This window comes from Notamacropus eugenii, chromosome 4, assembly GCF_028372415.1.
Source record: "Notamacropus eugenii isolate mMacEug1 chromosome 4, mMacEug1.pri_v2, whole genome shotgun sequence".
Lineage (NCBI taxonomy): Eukaryota > Metazoa > Chordata > Mammalia > Diprotodontia > Macropodidae > Notamacropus > Notamacropus eugenii.
The window spans coordinates 106,533,390-106,552,775 of NC_092875.1; the positions used below are offsets into that span (position 1 = coordinate 106,533,390).

Genomic DNA, 19,386 nt, shown 5'->3' on the forward strand with positions numbered 1-19,386 from the left:
GTAAGTGTGAGCAAGGAGTCCGGTATAATGCCTACATTTCTATCCTGGGTGACCCCTCCCCTATTAGTAATAAATTATAATAATTTATATTACATATAAAATATATAATACATATTTCTATATACTATATATTATTATATAGTACATATAGTAATATATGTAATATAAAACATATATTAGGAAGGATGGGAAGCAGGCAGAGTTTTCTCTTCTAGTTATAGGAATTGCCACTGATAGGACTTGTAAGATTCCAAGATAGGGCAAAGAAAAGACTAACAGCAACTAATATTTGATATGTAATATTTACGTGAGAAACATTGTGGTTTAACAGTGGATAGAGAACTGACCGAGTCATGAAGACTTTTTCAAGTTCTGCCTCTGACATATCCTGGTTGGTGACCAAGTCACTTGAATTCTCTCTGCTCTCAATTTCCTCATCTGTAAAATGGGTCCAATAATAGCACCTACCTCACAGGGTTGCTATGAGGCTCTAATCAAATAAGATAACATGTATAAAGTGCTCTATAAATATTGGTTATTATTATCATAATTTGAGAGGTGTTGTGTTACAGTAGGAGATAAAAAGCCAGCCTCTGGGGCAGGAAGACCTTGTTTCAAGTTCTCACTGTGACTTTGAGATAAGCTCCTTAGCTTGTCAAAGCCCCAGGCAACTCTCTCCTAAAACACCAGTCTGCAGAACCTGTTGCAATCTGCTTGGGTAGAGTCAGACTGTTTCCTCTCTCTCACACCCACAGGTCCCTAACACCATGGAAATCACAGGTCCTGATGTCATTTATATAGAATACTTCATTGTTTACAAAGTTACCCATTTTCTTCATAAAAGACCCATAGTGTAGGAAACCCAAACATTATAATCCCCATTTAATATAGGTAAGGAAACAAATTTGGAGAAATTGATCAAAAATCTCCCAGCTCATTAATCAGCAGGACTTAAAACATAGCTCTTCTTCAGTCAGTCATTGAATGGGTGTATCTCACTCAAAGTGAGAATGCTATAAGACTGTATCCTGAAAGAGCCAGGGTCTCCCACTGCATCCTGAGCCATCTCCAATCATCCTGATGAATATCAAGCCCCTGGACCCAGAAGGCTCAGAAGAAGAAAGTGAGGTTGGTGACCTTGCACAACCCTCCCTCACTCAACTCAAAGTCAACTAGAAATCATGTCATCATCTTGATGTCATGGCCTCTTCCAGAATGAAGGACAAACTTAACAACAATTAATAAGCATTTATTAAGTACCTACTGTGTGCCAAGCACTGTATTCAGTACTGGGATACAAAAATAAGCAAAATACAGTCTCTTACCTCAACGAGGAAGTCAATATTCAAACAACCAAGTACAAACAAGTTGTACACAGGATATAAGGTGAGTGGGGATGGGTTTTCTTAGTCCAACTCTAGTTGTCCATTCCCTATCTGTAAAATGACAATGTTGAGGTCGATGATTTTGAACCAAGATGATGTTAAGGTCCTTTTCAGTTCCAATATCCTATAATTATGAAGTCAGAGAATATTTCTGAAAGCTCTTTATAAATCTGAAAGTGACATGTATTTGTAAAATACTGCTGCTATTCTTTATTAATACCATTATCATTAATGAATCCTCTACTTCAGCCATCCTAGGTGGCTTCAAACCATTATTACTCATAAAGGCCTTCATAAAGTGGGCTGTACATGTGTACTACCTTGAGGCAGGGCTTGTTGAGCTGAGCACCCTTGGTGTCTCTTTAAATGCTCCCAGAAGGTCATTTAAGCTTTAATGTCAACTCAATCATTGCACCAAATTAAGCCTTTTGCTTCATAGGAAGAAAACAAGACTGGTTCTCTTTGTCCAATTTTTCTTTTCTCTAATCAAATCAAAATCCCATCCCATTCCCTCCTAGCCCAGCCCAGTCCATCCCCAAAGAGAAGATGATTTAACAACCCTACAACTAAGCTCAACTCTAGGCAGGAAGACTAGATAAGGCATTCTGGACCAGTAACTCAGCTATTCTAATCTAATCAGTCTTGCTGCTAGGACCAAGATTACCTTGATACCCCAAGTACTCAGTAACTGGATTCCTAAGGAACTCTTCTGTGACCAATTCTCTGATCCAGAGAAAATGGATTTTCATGCCAGTCAACGTTTGATCTTGAACTTTTTCTTTGACATTTTTGTGATCATTCCCATTGTTCCACCCCTCTTCTAGGATATTGAAGTAAGCTCCTATCTAATCTGATCCCTTAGCAGTTTTTTATGCTAATTATTATGCTTTATTTTGTTACATAAATTGTCTCTTCCTTTAAGACTTTGAGATTCCTGAGGACTGGCAAGGACTCTTTCATTTTTTTTTTGTATCCTCAGACTAGAACAGGACCTTGTACACAGAGTAGGGGCTTAATAAATGTTGGATTTAATTCTCTTCCCAAAGTCTCTAAAATAAAGGCCAAGCAAATTTGGTGATAAAAGATGTCATTTCTCTATAAAGGTGAGGGCATGAACACTGCTTCATTTGTATCTGACTGGGTACCCACCATTGGGGTCTGTGCTTAGTAGACAATAAAATTTGGACTCTTTAATATGGTCTTCTATCATTATTTCTGCCTCCTCCCCATTAGTAACCAGGTACAATTCTGGGTCCCTTGCTCTAATAAGAGAGCTTGTGCCTTAACTTTCCAGGGGCCAAAACCTCGTTGCCATTTCCTTGCCTGCTCCATCCCATGCCTCTATGTGTCCCCTTCTTTCCAATTCCCTTTATGTGATGTCTTCTCCCTTTAGAACTGACAAAAATTGTCTAAGGGTTTATTGATTGGGTACTACTGCCAGTTATACAATCGATGATACAGACATAGGGACTGCAGAGTATTATCCTCAGAGCACAGGCTCTACTGATCATATACAAAACGGGTCAATGAGCCCTGAGCATCAGTTTTAAGTTGCATTATATAGGTTTTGGTTACATAACCTGGGTGTGTAAATGGAATTTCAAAGACAAATAAGGGAAGATAACAAACTATAGACCAAAGAATAGATGGCAGAAGGGGAAGATCTTTATCAGGTACAACAGGAAACTAGCAGGTGAACATCAGAGCTACACTTGATATTTCAAACTGGATTTTGCAGACAGGTAAAGAAAGAACTAGCCAGTTATGTGGCTTGTTTGTCCTAAGTAAATGGCAGTAAGAAAATTAAGCCAGAAATTCTCTTATTACAAAATGGAAGGTCTTGCTTGCTTTATTTGTGTCTCTAGTGTTTAGCACAGTGCCTGGCACTTAGAATACATTTAAATTATGTTCCATCAAAACATATTGACCTTGAGGTCAGAATCCACAAAAGCAACTTAAGGATTATAGGTCTTTCAGAATACACCACATAAAAACAAAAACAAACAACAACAAAAAAATTAAATTCCATAATGCAAAAAATTATACAAGAAATCTGCCCAGAACCTTAGTACATAAAAAACAAAGTGCCAATCAAAAGTCCATAGATTACTTCTAGGGAAAAAAAAACCTGTTCTGCAAACTCTAAGCCATAGTGACTGAATTTCACAATTTCATGAATAAACACATTCTTCAAATGAATAGAAGGCAGATCTTTAAGTATAAAGAAAAGGAAATTTAAAGAATACAAAACTATTCTGTATTCACCTGAAACTATGGGAGAAAATGGAATCACTCATTCTAAAGCACAAAGGAGGAAAAGCTATTAGCCAAGGTGACTTACCCTGAAAATCTGAGCCTAACCATCAAGTGAAAAAAAAGATGGACATTCAATCTTTAAAAGTATTCAAAAGATCCCTAGAAAGAAAGCCAGACCAGAAGAAAATGTTTGCTTTTCAAATACCTCAGGCAACAGGTACACAAGAAAGGTAACCAAATATCAAGAAACATAATCAAAGACAGTGACAACAAAAAAGCAGCAGTAATATCATTAAGAAATTTATTTCTAAATACTTACAAGGAGACAAGGGTAACAGCAGAAGTCAGATAGGAAAAATAGAGAAACAGGCCTGAAATATCACAGACAACACCTCATAGCACTCTACTTACAGGTAAATAAACATTTTTTGTGTGGGTTTAAATTACAGAATAGCAGACCACTTAAAAGAAGAGAAGGCAGGAAAGAAGATAGTGTCGAATATAAAAGGCTAACAATGAAAGGAAAAGGAAAATAACTCTTGTCATCTCTGGGGAGGTAGACAGCCTATAGGAGAATGGGCAAGGAGGCAGATGGAAGGATAGAAAAGAGAAAGAAGTGGCTAATTCTTGTTTCCATGTTGGGAATGCCATTGATAAACACTCCCATGGAAGAATACAGATATTCTATAAAGTTGGAAAATATATAAAGAACAGCGATATTCTATAAAAGGAGATTTGAATCTTATAATAGGTATAATCTGCAAAAATTAGATACTTAAAAAAACCATTCAGGAGAAGGTGAATCAGAACTCGTTGGAGGAACTTATACCCAGAAGAAGGGAAGGACATGGACTCAGGAAAGAGACTTCAAGATAAATTCAGGGGAAGGGAGAAATTGACCATGGAGTGGGCAAAGGTTGATAATGAACTGTATAATCAGAACTATAAGAAAATTCCTACCTGGGGCAATATCCTTCCTATCGCCTGCAGGAACTGGTATTTCTAAAAGCAAGACAAAGAGAAAAAAGGGGCCAGAAAATAATTTCAGTCTTAGTTGGAATTATAGGAGTGGAAGAGGGTGCAGAGAGTACCAATTCAACTATTTTACAACTCTCATTTTATAAAAGAGGAAACTGAGGCACAGAGAGATGAAATGATTTGCATAAAGTCACATACAACAAAGGTGGTATTTGAATCCAGGACCTCTGATTTCAGAGCCAATGCTATTTCCACTGTGACGGTCTCATAGGTCATCCATCTAGCTCAGTCATCACCTGAGTACAAATCTCCAATAACATACCTGACAAATGGTCACCCAGCCTTTGCTTGAAGCCCTCCCATGAGTCGCTGCCCTTTCTACTTTTATGTAGCTTTAAACAAGAAGGGTTTTATTTGGGTTTGTTTGTTTGTTTTCTCTTACATTGATCAGAAACACTTGTGGATTAATTGATTGATTTTCCTCAATTGAGAATGACCTCCAGGTCTGCTGACCCAGAAGGGATCAATAAAGTTTCACATCACCCTTAGCTAAACTATGTCAGTCACAAACACACAGTTATTGGCAAGACAAAATTCATTATATGACCTCTGGGTTAGACTCTGGAATTCCTGGACCCAGGACAGACTATTGTCAAGTACCGAATTTCAGTTTTAAAGAAAAACTTTCTAACCATAATGAGTTTCTCATTATTAGGGGTCTTCAAGTATAACCTGGATGACTACTTGTCAGAAATGTTGTAGAAGATATTTTTGTTCAGGTATAGGCTAGACAACTGGCTTCTAAATGATGACTGGAAATTTTGCAAGAAAGATCAGTCATTGCCACTGGTTTCTGCCACTAGAAATCCCACATCTCATATGTCAGGGCAGAGGGGTTTGAATAATGTATAAATTACATTGGGAAAAAAAAAAATAAGGGTAACAGGCTGGAAAAGAACATAATGAATCTTCCCAGGTGAAAGATCTGATTCCTGACTCATTGTGACTGCCCATCCTTCCCTTCCAAGCTATGCCTATGGAGAAATTCAGGAGTCACATGCTCCCTTGTCCTCTCTTTCTCCTCCTTTTAAATGTCCTCTGAGTGCAATATCCATTTTCAAATCCCCCGTCAAAGGGTTCATAAAGCACCCTGCTGCCACAGAATGCTTCTCTACTCACAATTAAAACCAAAAATAATGTAGTCCCTTGGCATCAAGATGATGCTTCCTGGTGAAACAAGGCATCTGTAATGTTCCTGAAAAAGGAGACTGGCAGAGAAAAATAGGGGTGGTTATGGCCCAAGGGAAGAAGAGCGAAAGAAGAAAAAAGAGACAGCTCATATTTACAAAGTCCCTCACAGCTTCCAAAACACTTCTCTCACAATGAGGAAAGACAGAGACAGAGACAGAATGGTGTGATGGAGGCAACTGTAATTTGGAGGGCCCTGGACTTTTCTCTCTTCTGAATTCATTGTAGTGAGCACAGAGTAATGTACTGGTGAGGGTCTAGGGCAAGGTTGGGAAACCTGTGGACTCCAAGCCACACGTGGCCTTCTAAGTCCCCAAGTGCAGCCGTTTGACTAAGTCCAAGTTTTACAGAACAAATCTTTTTATTATGGGGATTTATTCTGTGAAGTTTGGATTCAAATCAAAGGGCCACACTTGAGGACCTAGAGGGCCATATGTGGCCTTGAGGCCACAGGTTCACCACCCTTGGCCTGGGTCATGGTCTGTGCTGCTCTATAGCCCTGAGGTACACTTAGATTGGAAGCAAAGAGGTCCAGGCTCAGCTTAGAGATGCCTGTCTCTAAGCTCATTTATTCCTCTGTCACTGTGCCCAGATCTGTTACATGGTATTTGGAGAGTAGTTTCCCAGGCATGGGGGATTGAGTAAAAGGAAAAGAAGGTTAGTAGTAAGGACCTTGGCCTAAATGAAGCCAGATACTTGTGCTGGAAAGAAGCTGAAGTGGCTGCTTGGGCTACCCAGAACATTTCCCTCAGTGTAGCCTCCTCCTAGAGCAAAGGAACAAGGCCAAAGTGAGGGAATTGCAAACAAAGCCCCCAAACACTAAAACAGAAGGTTTGCTTAAGAAAAATATAATTATGCTGTGCCAAAGAGAAGGATCTGGGATGGAAAGTCAAGGCCAAGGACTCTGTAGCCTGATTAAGTCTGCAATCAGAACCATATATATTGATTTCAAGTAACTTGAAATTCTATATCCACGGACAATTAAAATAGGGTGCCTGCAAGTGTCTGGTGTTTGTAACAGTTTTATTATTTTGTAATTTGTTTTTCTTCTACTTCTACTTCCTGGTTGGGAAGTACTTCCCTATGGCCAATATCCACCCAGCAACCATTTATTAAGGACTTATTGTGTGACATAGTAATTTCAGCAGGAGATACAATGGCTCCTCAGTGCTTACCAAATATAGTTCAAACCCTTCAGTCTTTTTCAAGGCCATCCACAATTAAGGGCTACATTATACTTCCAACTTTCTCACAGCTACCCTCCCCACACTTTATCTTTCAGACAAATTGAATTCATTCAACTATCCCCTGAATATGTCTCAAGTTTTCCAACCCTTGCACCTTTACAAGTGACATCCCATAAAGAATGTCCTTCCTTCCAAACTTGTTCATATCCTAACCATTCTTAAAGGAAGGCTGAGCTCAAATAATGTGCTGGGAGAAAGTCTTCCCCCAATGCTCTCAGCAGGAGTAACCCCTTGACCTGTGAATCTCTCTCCAATCTTGGTTGTACTTCTCTTATGGTACTTGCTATGTGTTCCTTTGACTTACAGTTCTTTGTGCATGAACATTATCTCTTCCACCAGCAGCCCCTCTGGGGCAGATAGGCTACTTGATTCTTCTTTGTATCCTTAGTGCAATGATATATTGTTGTGGCTTGTTTAGGTTTTCCAGTCGTGTCCTACTTTTTGTGACCCACTTTTGGGCTTTTCTTGGCAAAGATACTGGAGTGGTTTGCCATTTCCTTCTCCAGCTCACTTTACTGATGAGGAAACTGGGGCATTATGTGGCATGCCCACAGGCACATGGGCAATAAGTGTCTGAGGCCAGATTTGAATTCAGGAAGATGACTCTCCCTAACCCCAGGCCCAGCCCTCTATCCACTGGGTTACCTATCTGCCCCACAGTGACATGTAGTGAATTTTTAATGAATTTTGGCTGAATTTTCTTGACATTGATAACAAGAGAGACATTTCCTGCCTTTGAGAAACTTACAATCTCTGAAGGCTCCTGGCATAAAGGAACAGAAATGGAGTTATATACCCTGGGGCTCCTTGTTAAATTTTGGGGGCTTTGAGCTCAAATGGCCCCAGTGGTTCAATCTTGTTGGGGGGGGGGGGGCGTTAATGCCAAAGAATCTCCAGGGGAATCTCCAAAAGTCATATTTAAATATGGTTCAGGTCTAGGGTCTTCCCAAAAGCAGACATTAGGGTCCCTTTCCACAAAAGTACTAATGTACAATGTGGGTATTTTTATATCTTTCACCATAGAAACTACATAAGATGGGAAATATTCAGTGGCATCCATGAACAAATACAGAAGACAAAATACACTCAAATAGCCTTATCTGAGCAACTCTCAAAGTTTGGTTCCCTAAGTCAGACAAGATACGACTTCCTTTAGTCCTCCAGCTGTGGGATGCTTCTGCTACTGGTCTTCTCCAAGAAGTATGCCATTGAGGAAGCCATCTTCTTCTGGAACCTTCTACCATCTGGAATCCAGGCATTCCCAAATTCAGGGTTAGCAGGGAGATAACCTCCAAGGCTGGAAATATCCATTTCTTAGGAGAGTATTCTCAGGAATCTGTGTTCAGAGAAAGAAAACAGAAAGGCAGGTAAAGGCACCAGCAACTGAGAAGTCTAAGAACTTCCAATCTTGGACTATGTGAAGGCATGTCTCCCATAGCTCTATGTTTCGGTTCTAAGTAGCTATTTTCTACTGAGGGCACTTTTTCTTGAAATACAAGGGAGAAAAGGTACTTGAGAAGCATCCAAAATGATTGGGTGGAACTATTTCTCTTAAAAGCTCTTCTAGATCACAGAGGGGAAATTCCTTTGAAAAGACTCCATTCTCCTGAGCCTCATACAATCAACTAAAAATAGATAATTCCACTCACTGGGTCCAAATTAGAGGGCCTGTGTGCAAGGGATCAACTGTACGTGTCCAATTCCATAGGAAGAACTTCAGTATAACAAAGGTCTACAACCTGTAATATCATCCAATGGATGGAGTATCCCATTCTTTTGGGGAATGGGAGATTCACCAAATCCATCTCCCCTGATACAAAGATAAGGATAAATTTGTGATAAAGGAGAAGGTCAAGAATAGTCTGGCATGCACTGTAGAATTAAGGAAAACAGAGGGAGAATAGTTAAGGCCCCATGTCCTAAAATAATACAGGAGCAGTCAGCTAAAGAAGGATAAGAAATTTTCAGTAATGAAGTTCTGAAATCTCAAAATGGAACAACTCCAATGAAGAGGAAAAGGGAAATCTGTGTAAAGAAACTGAAGTGGATGCACAGGGATACATCAACTAACCCAGATTTTTTTTAAAGTCATGTACAGAAGATGGAAGCAAGGATATATGACAGAAGGTAGATACAAAGGGATGACGGTCCAGTAAGCATAGTGTCAGAAAAGCTAAAGGTCAGAATTAGCTAAGACTGCAAATAAATGCTAAGCACAAAAAAGGACCATTTTAATTATTTTTGAAAAAAATGGAAAACCAAAAGAGGAATGAGACTGCTGCTCAGGACAGACAAAAAGACAATGGCTGATAGAGGGAAAGCAGAATTCCTTAATTTGTTTTCTTTTTCTTTGCCGATCTTTGGAAGGGAAAAAAGAACAAAAATGATGGGTTGTAAATTGACTGAAGAATTGAACTGAAACCCAAGATAAGGAAGGATATAATAAGAGAGCACCTAGCTACCCCTTAGTGTGTTTAAGTCCCTAAGCTTGAGCTAAAACCGCACAATAGGATACTAAGGAAGCCTACAGGTCTATTGACTGAGCCCCTTTCCATGATCTCTATAAAATCATGGAGGATAGGAGAAGAGCTGCAGAATTTAGAGACAAGCAGATGTGATATGTCTTTTTTTTTTAAGGAAAAAGAGTTTTCAGACTATGGGCTAATGAGCTTGACTCCCCCTTCCTCCCCAGAAAATCATAGAACACATGAATAAAGGGATGGTTTATGAGCATTTAGAAAGGGAAGCAATGATCACTAGGTAAACACAGCTTTATCAAGAACAGACTAAATGATACCTAAGTTCATGCCAAGCTAACTTCAGTTGCTTTTCACTAGTACAAATAGATGGGTAGATTTAGGGTAGGCTATAGCTAGAGAATACCCAGATCTTGGCCAAGCCTTAGACAAAGTTTGTCTTGCCATCTTCACAGAAAAGGTGGAGAGGTATAGAATAGATATTAGATAGATTCAGAACTGGTTGAAAGATTAGACCCCCAAAAAAGGAATTCATGAAGCAGCATAACCTTGGAGGGAAATCTCTGGCAGGAGGTTCAAGATATCTGTCTTCAGCCCAGTGCTATTTAACATTTTTTACCAGTAACTTCAGTGAAAGCATAGTGTTCTCTTTCACCTCTAGAAATGTCTTGAAGTGTATATATTTTGCATTTATGTTTCTGTGTTCGTATTGTTGTCCTCCCATTTTTTCCCCGTCCCCCTCAGCAGCAGACCTTGTCCTATGAAGCTTAACCGAAAGAACTAATTCTCATCTGACCCAGAGAAACGTCGTGTAACAATGCAAAGAGATGGATTTGGAGTCAAGTGGCCTGGTTGTGATTCCCAGCTCTACTTCTTTTTATCTGTGTAACCTTGAGCAAGTCAAGGAATTTTAAGAATATCTTGAAGGACTAAGCTATATCCTTAAAGGATACAGTGCATTTGAACATACTATAGAGATAGTGAAAACTTTTATTTCAAAGTAAAATTATATATCTGCTTGTAATTATTTGTATCTAAAGTGTTTCAGAGAAGAAATTATAATAAATTTTAATAAAATTATAAAAAATTATTTTTAAATTCTTGCATCAATTGACACATCTGGTCCTTCAAATATTAATGTCTCTAAGCCTCAATGTCCACTTTGAAATCAGGATGTTCAATTACATGCTGCCTAAGGAGTCTTCTAGGGTTCAGTGGATAGAGCACCAGCCCACGAGTCCAGAGAACTTGAATTCAAATCTAGTCTCAGACACTTATTAGCTGAGTGACCTTGGGAAAGTCACTTAACCTCAATTCCTACCCCCCAAAAAACTAAAATGCTTTCTCCCTTTAAATATACAATTTTATGCTTCATTGTATTAGGGATGCTTTACCTAGAAACAAGACTTAAGGAAGACGTGTCTTTGAGAACATCATGTGGAAGAAGATTTGAGGACTGTCTTGTAGAAGAAGGTCTAGATTTGTGCTTGACTCCAGAGTGGGAGGGAAGAGCAGAACTAGGAGCAGTGGGTACAAGGTGGAAAGTCACATTTCTTTGACTGACGGTAAGGAATACCTTCCTAATCATTAGTATTACTCCTAGAAGAAATCAGCTACTTTGGGAGGGAGTGGGTTTCCCTATAATGAGGTCTCCTAAAGAGATGGTTAGATAATAACTTTATGGAAGTAAGTTGTAGATGACTCATGAGAAGGCTGGGTGGCCATTCTGGGGAGATGCTGTGGTGATGATTCAGATACAGTTGGGATTTCTAGGATCTTTTGAAGTTGCTTCCATCTTTAAGATTCTGTGAGTCAGTAAAGGGAAGAACTGAAAAATCTATTTATTTAAAGTCATAGTATATCCAGGAAGTCTGTCCCAGCTCTCATATTATATGCTGTAACATTTAACATCATGTGATCATTAATGCATATTTACTGAGCAACTTCCTTTGTAACCATTTACATAAATAATATGTAGGAGCTATCAGGATACAAATTCTATTCAACAAGAGTTTTTATGGTACTTAAGTTACAAACCATGTTCTTGTACGTGGTGAATACTTAAATGTTTGTGAAATTGAATCAAAATATAAAGCACTGCCCTTATTATTCCATTTGAACTTCACATGTCCATTTTGCTCTCCCCTCACTACTATTCCAGAAGTCTGAATATGTAAATATGTTAAGTATATTATTTTGTCAGTAAAGTAATGCTAGGTGTAGAAATTCCTTCCAAAAATACAAATCATTACCATCACTATAATAGTAGTAGTAGTAGTAGTGGTAGTAGTAGTAGTAGTAGTAGTAGTAGTAAGTAAGAGTGGTTAGTAATCATATAGCACATACTAAGCACCAAGCACAGTGCTGTGTTTACAAATATTATCTCATTTTGATCCTCACAATAAACTTGGGAAATAAGTGCTTTTATTGTATTCATCTTACAGTTAAGGAAACTGAGTTTAAATGACTTGCCCAAGGGTCACACAGCTCTTTGCCTTCTGGGCAATTCTTGCACACAGTCTCTCTAGGGATTCCACTCCGTGTGCCTGGGGGTCTTTGTATCTTGTATCTTGTCTTGCACTTGGTGCTGTTGCTGGTGAGTTGTTTTCCAGGCATGTCCAACTCTTCATGGCCCCATTTGGGGTTTTCTTGGCAAAGATACTGGAATGGTTTGCCATTTCCTTCTCTAGCTCATTTTACAGATGAAGGAAGTGATGCAAACAGGGTTATTAAGTGACTTGCCCAGGATCATACAGCTAGTAAGTGTCTGAGGCTGGATTTGAACTCAGGTCTTCTTGACTCCAGGCCTGGGTGCTGTATTTGTAGCTACCTACTTGCATACTGTAAACCATGTAAATGGTAGAAAAGTACTGGACGTGGTATCAGGGGACCTTGGTTTTGAAACTGGTTAATATTTCTGTAAAAGAGGGCGAGAAGGAGGCAGGTGAAGCCTTTCCCCATACCCCTCTCAGCCTAGTAAAAAGGTATCATTTCCTGACTTCCTAAAATCTTTGATACAAACTCCTAGTCACAGAGACAAAGGAACCAACGAGGAGTTGATGAATCTGGAATGCCCTATAGCAAGGTGTCAGAGCCTAAGCCCAGCTTGAGCACAAGTCCAGATCAGGTTCTACTTGCCAGCAGGGTTACTGCTTTGCAAATCATTTAACCTCTCTGAACTTGATTACCTCATTTGTGAACGAGGGATGATAAAAGTTACATAATCCACTTGCAAGCGAGGTTTGGAGAAAGTAGTTTGTAAACCTAAAAGTGCTACTGCAATTGAGTTTTTTGTTGAATTTAATTATCCAAGGTCTTGGCAACACTAAAAAACAGCTAGGCAGTGCAGTGGTGAGAGCCGCTTCCCCACCACCCAAGATCTGAGTTTGCAGCAGTCCTCAAGACAACTGCAACCTGAGCGAGCCATCTAACCTCAATTTCCTCATTTGTAAAATGTGGATAATGATAGTTGAGGACTAAATAAGTATAAAGTGCTTAATATCATGTGTCTAGAACGTAGTAAGTGCTATGTAAATGTTGGCTATAATAAATAATTATAATATAATGTTATAGTATAATAATTGTCGTTATTTTTGTTATCTGGCTAAACTGAGATTCCGCCCAGGTCTTGTGCTCCCAAGTCCTTTGTTGTGTTTACCCCAAAATGAAGGAAGGATGCATAAGAATATACAAAGAAATATTTACAGCTATTTGTGAGGTGGCAGAGAATGGGAATTGGAGGAATTCCACATCAGTTCGGAGAATGGTTGAACAAGTATAAAACATCGTCATTATTGCCCAGGAGTTTCCAGTCTAGTTGAAGAGACAAGACTGAGAGTTTAAGGGATTTGCCTAGGGTCACACAGAGAGGATATGTGACAGCCAGAATTTGAGCCCAGGTCTTCTTGGCTTTGAGACCAGCTCTCTCTTTTCTCTCTGTCTCTGTCTCTGCCTCTCTGTCTTTGTCTCCCTCTCTCCGTCTTCCTCTCTTCATCCCTGCCTCTATCTGTCTTTGTCTCTCTCCCTCTCTGTCTCTTTCTCCCTCTCCGCCTCCCTCTTTCCATCTTTGTCTCTGTCTCTCTCAGACCCAAATGATACAGACATTAAGTACTGTGGGAGTGTTTCCCGCTGAAGGGGAAGATGGAGTTAATTAAATGGGGCCCTAGTGAACTGTATTCCATTTAAATGAGATTTGGCTGCATAACCAAGATCCTAAATTACAGAACAATATACCTTGTATATTGTGGGACAAATTACTAAGAAGAGCTGGACATGGGTGTTAGACCAGCCTTTTCTTGTCTGTTTTCTATGAAATGCAGGGATGGGTGGGTAGTGAAAGGAATTTGATAAACTTGCTCAGACCTGGAGCCTTTCCCAGAGTCCAACAGGCCACACCTCATTCACCAGATCTACTTCATCCAGAATCTTTTCCTTCCCAGTGTCCTTCTACAGACTTCACTCTTCTCGGCATTTTCACCCTGACATGTTATTTTCCAGTAGTCTTGAGTTACCACATACATTTAATATCCAAACATGGAGGAGCTTGAGGGATTTCATGCACTTTTATGAAAGTGGTCTTGGCTCCCTCCACTCCTTCTGCTCCTTCCCCACCCCACACACCTTTAATATCTCCCAGTCCTGATTTACTAATGTCTGAAATTCCTTAATTAGGGTTACATGTACAGAATAATTGAAACCTGTTATTGGAAGAATCTTTATAATATAGGACTTTAGGCCAGAGAACATAGAATGCTGAAGTGGGGGAAGATCCCTAAAACAAAGAATATTAGAACATAAAACGCTAGAACTGGAATAACCCTAATCCCATCTCTCTTGCCATAAAGGGATCCCTCCCACAACACCCTGAACAACTTTTGAAAGCAAACATATCTGCATGAGGCAAACATGGTGCAGTGAGAAGAAAGTTAAAATTGGAAACAAGTGACCACGACTCAACTCCCAGCTCTGACAATTACTTGTCCAAGTAACCATGGGCAAGACACATCATTTCTCTGGGCCTGTAAAATGAAGGGGTTAGAGGAGAGGCCCTCTACAGTTCTAAGTCTAGGACTCCATTCTTGGCTCTCACTGCCAGCCCCACTGCCAGGGAAGATGTTTGCCTTATCTAGCTAAGAATCAGACCACCAAGCCACTTCCTTAAGTTTCTACAGAGCCCTTATGGGTAACTGTTCTCTGCTCCTCTCTCCAGCTATCTTTGCCAGGAGAATATAAAATCTTGGAAGGCAAAGACTTGTTTGTCTTCAAGTTTTCCCAACACTTAGCACAATCCCTGGAACAGGGTAAGGATTATTTATCCATCCATCTACCTATCTGTCTATCTCTAGCTACCTGCGAACCTAAATTTAATCGTTCACGTTATTGTGTGAATTATTTTAGCTGAATCTTTCCTGAAAGCAAGTTTTGAAGAGAGGAATGAAAGCCAGATCCTAAGCGTTGGGCAGCAGAAAGGTGGCAGGGGGAAAAATTGGTGGAAAGAAAATGAAGATAAAAAGTATTGAAAAAATTGGAGACTACTTCATAATTTTCCTAAGAACTAGGGTTGACATGGAGGGAAACAGAGGGAGAGTTCTGCTCCTGTTCTTTTAGTGAATTTACTTAGATGCTCTTGTTTGGGGGAAATTAGGGCAAAGTTACAAGAAGCCCTTCTCCTTCTGATTTGATTCAGTTAGATTAAATTAAATCCAACAAAAATTTATGAAGAATCATATGCTTGCAAAGCTACACTGGACCCAAAGGGGATACACAAATACTTTTAAAAGAAGGTTTCTTCCTTGTGGAGGTGGTTTATAAAGGAGAACAGGGTTGGCTGGTTGTGGTCTTTCATGCTCAAAGAGAACCAAAATGGCACCACTATGTTGGAGTCAAGGTACAGTGTGTCTAACTGTGGCTGAGCAGACCAATACGAGCATGGAAGGCTCTACCACAGGCAGGCACAAATAGTCTGTCCAAACATTTGAAGTGCAGATGGCTGTACATTTGCACATCTCATGTTTCTGTTGAGCTACCGTAATTCTGCTTTGCTCATGAAGCACAGCACCTTCTTTGAGGCAGATACACCATAGTGCGAGGTCCTGTGCCAGTGGCTCCCATGTCTCACAGTTGATCCCACAGTCCTTCAGTTCTTTAGAGACCTTGAGAGCGAGAGACCTTCAGACCTGTGAGCAAGTGTCTTGTATGAATTCTCTGTTTTTTAGGCATAAGCACATTTGGCATTTGAACAACATGGTCAGCCCATTAGAGTTGCACTCTCAGCTGCAGTTTCAGTAGAATAGGGTATTAGGTAAGCAGACAAACCATAGAATCTCACAGATGGAAAAGACCTCATGAATTCATCTAGTCCTAGCAAGGTGTGAGTAAGAGTCCCTTCCATAATAAAACTGACAAGTGTTCATCCAGCTTGTGCTCAGAGACCTTCAGTGAGAGACAGCCTGCTCCCTTTAGAAAAAGAATGCAATGGTGGATAGAGGCTTAGACCAGGAGACAAGGAAACAGGATTCAAATCCCACTTTCGACACTAATTAGTTATGCGATCAGGGTAAGTCACTGAATCTCTCTAAACCTCAGATTACTCATCTGAAAGTGGAGACAATCAATAATAATAGGTAACACTTATATAGCACTCACTATGTGCCAGGCACTGGGCTAAGCCCTTTACAATATACTCATATTAATGATAATAATACTTGGAAAAACTGTCTCAAGTAGTTGTTATGAGGTTCTAATGAGATTATATTTTAAAACCATTACATAAATGTTAGACTAGTACTTATTGTTAGTATTATTACCACCTCTCAGTTCAATCCATTCTGATTTTGGGTAGTGCTAATTGTTTGTTTGTTTGTTTGTTTTGGTTTGGTTTGGTCTTTTCTTATAATAAGCCTAAATTTCTCCCCATCACTAATACATCTGTCTTCTGAGGCCCAGGAGAGTAAATCAAATCCCTTTTCTACATGACATTCCTTCAGATACTTGAAGATAGATATTCTGTTCCTACTAAGTCTACCTTTTCTATGTTAAACAGCCCCACTGTCTTCATGGAGAAAAAGAAAATAAGTTTTGGTTCAGCCAGACAGAATCCAGGGTAATTAAAAAAACAAACAATGATCATCAGTAGATCTTCTGGGTTCTCAGAGCCAGGAGGATCATGCCTGATGATGACGATGGTGATAATGATGATGATGATGACATCAGTGATGACGATTTGCATTCTCATCTTGTTTATTGGAGTTCTGATAGAAAGAGTCTTGGAACCAGTTGAGATTCTGTTGATCTTTTACAGCTAAAGTTCTGTGGACTACTGTATAGGTGGATAAAGTAAATGCTTTTTACAGTTGAGCAAAAGGGCTGTGACATAAGTCTGTCTTCTTCACGTTCATTTAAAGCATTTTCCAAACAACTTCAGGACTGGGAAACAAGGATGACATACGTGCTTCATAGTGCTCCTATTTTTTTTTTCATTTCTTCAGTTAAGTCTCTATTATTTTGAAAGCTTTCCATTCCATGCACTCTGGAAATTGACTATTTGGCATGGTGAAATTAACTTTATATATTGTTTCTAAATTTTTATGGATCAATTTTATGTCTCAGTGATGCAGATAACTGTTTTGCCTGTAATATTGCTCCAGTTCTTGAATATTTTGTAGAATCGTCAATTATATTGTGAAGCCTGTATTGTGAGTACTGGAATTTGCCATCTGTTCATTTATGAAAGATAATAGTCAAAGGATTTGAAATGGTAGTTTTCAAAAAAAAGAAATAGCTATCAATAACTATATGAAAAATATTCCAAATCATTGACAGGAAAAAAAAGGAAATTATAACAGCTCTGAGGTTCCACTTCACACCCATCAGATTGAACAAGTTGACAACAAAGGAAAATTACTATCTGTAGAAAGGCAATCTACTCTGTATATAACTTTTATGTTCCTAGGGCAAGGACTGTCTTTTGCCTCTTTTTGTATCCGCAGAGCTTATCCCAGTGCCTGACACATAGAAGGCTTTAATAAATGTATTGATTGTTATCTCTTCCATTATAATGCAAATTCCTTAGGGATCACTTGTTGGTTATATTACAGAATGGACTCTTCTTAACCTTTCTTTGTATCCCCAGCACTTACAACAGCACCTAGAATATTAAAATTGCTTAAATACTTGTTTAGCAAGTCACACTAATAGAGATGAATGCACTTTGGGGGAAACTATGAATTGATCCAACCATTTTGGAAAGAAATTTTGAACTATTATCCTTCTTTCTGCACCCCTCCCCATCTTCTGACTAAAGCAAGCTAAAGGAACCAGTGATATCAACACCAGGTACAGACCTCAAAAAGATCAAAGAAAGATGAGAAGGATCAATATGTACAAAAATATCTATAGAAGCACTTTTTGGAGTGGCTATGAATTGGAAACAAAATGAATGCCCATCAATTAGAGAACGACTGAACAACTGATGATACACAAATATAATGGAAAATTATTATATTGCAAAAATCAAAAAATTAATCAATTAACATTTATTAAGCACATACCACTTACCATGTGTCAGGCACTATAGTAGGTCCTAAGAGAGGGAAGTGGAGATGAATGAGGTATCAATCTTCTGAACAAGAACACATGTAGAGAGGCTGAACTTCTTAAGGAAAATGGCCCCTTCACTGATACCAACAAGGAGAAAGAAAGAGTAGGTGATGATGTCAAAGAGTTTTAAAATGAAGAGAAGGAAGGGGGAACTCACAAATGACCTGATTTTCTCAGAAAAGTAAGAGGCTGAGAGAAGGAGGAAACGGAGAAATGTGGAGGAAAGAAAAGCTTTGGAATAATTTCATAAGGGAGTGAGATAGAGAGTCCACTAGGGACGAATAAAAGGACTACATTGCTGCAGTGAGAGGCCAGATGAAGTTGGAGAACACAAATTTGTAATATATCCAGTCAGTTGTCCAAGGTATGCTTAGTAGCAAGTGAATAGAAGCAGAGAGAAAAGTGATCAAAGGCAAGGGTTGAGCAGTTTTACAAGGGAGTGAAGGATTTGAGGTCAGCATGGAATTGAATCGGCTGATTTTAGAATCAAAACTAGAAAGAGAAAACTATAAATCAGAGCAGGGGTAAAGATCTGAGAAACTAGTGAGACGTAGATGGGTTGGAGGTCATGATGAAGGTGAAGGATAAGTTTAAGAGGAAAGAGGCATGGGGAGGGAGAAATGGGATGATAGGAGGTTATGGTCAGAGAGAGAAATAGAGTTCTTGATTTCGAGAAATGGTGAGATAACTCCTATGTGTGACTAAATTGAAGTGAAGGAATTGGGGAAATGCGTTTAAAGAGACTGAAGAACTGGAAGGTTAGAGAATCTGAGAAAACATCAATATGGAATGGTGAAACCTTCTAGTACAAGGGTAAAAGTTGGGGAGAAGATGAAATGGCAAAAGAGACAGTTTCAGAGAAACTTGGGAAGACCTGTGTAGAGTGTTGAGAAGTGAAGTATGCAAAACCAAGAGAACAGTGTATACAAAGACCATAATGCAAGAAAGAAAGCTGAAAGAATTAAGAACTCTGATCAATGGGGGCAGTGAGGTGGCACAGTTGATAGAGCATGGCCCTGGAGTTAGAAGGATCTGAATTCAAATCTGACCTCAGACATTCACTAGCTGTGTGACCCTGGTCAAGTCACTTAACCCAGAATGCCTAAAAAAAAGAAAAAAGAACAACTCTGATCAATGAAATGACTAGCCATGACTCCAGAAGTTGATGATAAATCAGTCAATTAATCAACAAGCCAC

At 39.2% G+C, this 19,386-nt stretch overlaps 1 long non-coding RNA gene across 1 annotated transcript; it reads right to left on the minus strand.

The window, feature by feature from the left end:
- Window positions 1-3,218: 3,218 nt before the first annotated feature.
- Window positions 3,219-18,653, minus strand: LOC140500434 (uncharacterized). Its single transcript, XR_011965737.1, has 2 exons — window positions 18,148-18,653; window positions 3,219-8,450 (listed from the first exon to the last, which is right to left on the minus strand). It is a non-coding gene; the product is annotated as an uncharacterized lncRNA (long non-coding RNA).
- Window positions 18,654-19,386: the final 733 nt, after the last annotated feature.